The sequence below is a fragment of the Adiantum capillus-veneris genome, chromosome 30 (genome assembly GCF_014529385.1).
Source record: "Adiantum capillus-veneris isolate H3 chromosome 30, ASM1452938v2, whole genome shotgun sequence".
In the NCBI taxonomy this organism is placed as follows: Eukaryota; Viridiplantae; Streptophyta; class Polypodiopsida; order Polypodiales; family Pteridaceae; genus Adiantum; species Adiantum capillus-veneris.
The window spans coordinates 5,352,923-5,356,370 of record NC_140960.1 but is presented as its reverse complement, the minus strand read 5'-3'; positions in this window follow the sequence as shown (position 1 = coordinate 5,356,370).

Here is a 3,448-nt window from a genome sequence, read left to right as displayed (position 1 = left end):
TGAATGTAGAAAATGCTTGGAACATTTGCATTGCACCTTGATTTGCACCCCCTATTGTTCTTATTGATCCATAGCTTTAAATCTTTGTGTTGAGACCTTTGAAAATTATGTTGAACCCTCACCGTGGCCTAATTTGCGTTGGGATCACCAAATTTATTGAGAAGTATGCAGTGTGGCCATGAAAGCATTGGGACTTTGATTGTGAGGGTTCGTAGGATGATCACGAGCAATGCGGATGATTCGAAGAGAAAGGCATACTTAAAAAGAATAAAAATCTAGCCATGAAAGATTATCTCTACAAAAAATCGTGGATCAAGTCAAAAGTCTTGTGTGGTGATTTCATGTAGCCTCAACCTCAATTACACAGATACATTGCATGTTTTCCCTCTCCTAAACCTTTTGTTCCTTGTTCAATTCTTCATTGAGACCATTTCATGGAAGCTTGAGGACTTCCATAGACAAGCCCACACACCTTAAAGAGGCAAAACCCTGATTGGAACCCTCATATGCTTGATTACAAGGTACGAACAACATGGGACTACAATAACACGCCATAAAAAAAGCATGTGTATCTCCTCTCAAAGAGGATCAAAGTATTAATATTATTCTTCAAATAGGTTACTCCCTTGCTAAGTTGGGACCATGAGTGATGTGACAATTTGAGCCATACACTTCCAAAAATGGACATTCTTTTGACTATTTTGTGGCATTTTTTGGTCATTTTTATCCCAAAAATGAACCGTTTTGATCGCAGAAGGCGTAGATGAGCTAGAAAAAGTCCCCAAAATTGTGAAAAATTTCCCTTGAGATCAATTTTATAATGAATTCCAATTTTTCACTTGACATAACCTCACATCACATCATTGACGGCTACACACCTCACCTGTAATTTTTGGACGATGTTCGTTTCCATTGAGATTTTTGAGCAAAATGAGAGTGCCACCATAATGCATTTGAAACATGTAGATTTATAAAATAAAGTAAGCATGTTTCAATGTGAGAAAGCGTGTCAGAGTGCCTCATTAAGGGCCTTGCATCCTTGCTAAGGTATGTAACTGGTTGTCTTGCTTATGCTCACATCCCTCAGCAGTTACGTGGGAAGCTTGATGATAAGGCAATCAAATGTATATTTGTGGGGTACTGTAGTGGAAGTAAAGGTTATAGACTTTACAATCTTGCTACAAACAAGATTTTTGAAAGTCGTGATGTAATTTTTGCAGAAACTACTGCTCAACCTATGGTTGCTTTTGATGTACCGCATATGCAGACACATGATGTATTTGAAGGTTTGCTTCCTTCTTTTGTGGAGAATCAAGAATCACAACAGGTTGATAATCTTGATGAATCCTTTGATCAGCATGTGACACCTCATGATGTAGAGGAAATTGTGCGTGAAGAGCAAGAAGTTCTCAGGGAAGAAAGAACCTTGCCTAAATGGGTTCAAAAAACTTTGCAGGATAGCAAGTTGGATGCACCGTTGCCACGGAAAACACGTGCTGGTACTACTTTTGGCAGAGAGCAAGTAGATTTGGCTTGCTTTAGCACTCTTTGTGATGCAGATGAGCCTGATTCATTTGAACAAGCTTTAGAGTGTGTTCAGTGGAAAGATGCTATGCAGCAAGAAATTGATTCTATTCATAAGAATCATACATGGGATCTAGTGGACTTGCCTACAGGTAAAAAGCCTATTGGTACAAAGTGGGTTTTTAAGGTAAAAAGGAAACAAGATGGTACTGTTGACAGGTACAAAGCAAGGCTTGTGGCAAAAGGCTATGCGCAACAGAAAGGCATAGATTATGATGAAACCTTTGCTCCTACTTCTCGTGCGTCCACAGTTAGATCACTAGTTGCAATTGCTGCTCATCATGGTTGGAAAGTGCATCAGTTGGATATCAAGACTGCTTTTTTGAATGGTGATTTGCAGGAAGAAGTTTATGTAATTCAACCAAGTGGTTTTGTTGTAAAAGGTCAAGAGCAAAAGGTATGTAGATTGCGTAAAGCTTTGTATGGTCTCAAACAGGCTCCAAGAGCATGGTATGAGAAGATACATACTTATTTGATTGGCCAAGGATTTCAGAATAGTCCAACAGAAAGTACTTTGTATGTCAAAAAGAGAGATGGAGTTCTCATTATGCTAACACTTTATGTGGATGATATGCTTCTTACAGGCAATACTGCAGATCAAATTGAAGCGTTTAAAGATGCTTTGAGAAAAACCTTTGAGATGTCTGATCTTGGTTTGCTACATTATTACTTGGGTATTCAGTTTGTGCAATCAGAGGATGGCATATACATGTTGCAGGCAAAATATTTGCATAAAATTTTGGACAAGTTTGGTATGCAAAATTGTAAGCCAATCTCTACACCCGTAGAAACTGGATCAAAGTTGAGCATGCACGATGCTGGAGAACCTTTTGATGTACATACTTATGCAGCAGCGGTTGGTTGCTTGATATATTTGGCAGGCAACACTCGTCCAGACATTCAATTTGGGGTTTCACAAGCAAGCAGATTTATGCACAGCCCAGGTATGCATCATTGGCAAGCTGTGAAGCGCATACTTCGTTACCTTTCAGGTACCCCTAATCTTGCCATGTTCTTTCCAAGGGGGGATATGTATGGAAAGCACAGTTCTATGCAGCTTCTTGGTTACAGCGATTCAGATTGGGCTGGTGATTTTGACACACGACATTCCACAAGTGGCAATTGTTTTTTCTTGGGAAATGCATGTATATCTTGGCTAAGCAAGAAGCAACCCACAGTGGCTACATCAACTTGTGAAGCTGAGTACAGGGCAGCTTTCACGGCAACAGTTGATTGTGTATGGATACGCAGGTTATTGGCAGATCTTTGTGAGTGTCAACAGGCACCCACTACCATTTTCACTAACAGTCAGAGCGCTATTGCAGTTGCAAGGAATCCAGTATTTCATGCAAGAACAAAGCACATAGAGGTTCACTACCACTATGTCAGGGAAAGGCTACATGCAGGAGAGATCACACTAACTTACTGTCCTACACAGGATAACATTGCAGATCTATTTACGAAGGCGTTATCACGAGAAAAGTTTGAAGCTTTCCGAAAAGCTTTGGGCTTACTCTCATACACATGATGATCTGCTACCTTGTACGGATTCACACTATCACTACAGGGGGGATTTGTAGACATGTAGTAGTGTTAGTGTGTATACGCGCTTCACCAGGGGCACTTTTCTCCCACTGGGTTTTTCCCCCTGGACATCCGGTGTGAAAGGACACCTTATCTCTTAGGGTTTCATATAAGCTTTGTAGCTCTGAGTTTATATACAATTATTCCAATACAGAGAGACTACAGAGATCTCGTACACAAGCTCTGTGTCTTCTCCTTCTCCATCTTCTTCCTACTCTGAGTTGCTGTCTTCCTTCTGTTTCCTGTTTCATCATCTTCAACAGCACCAAGGAAAAAAAAC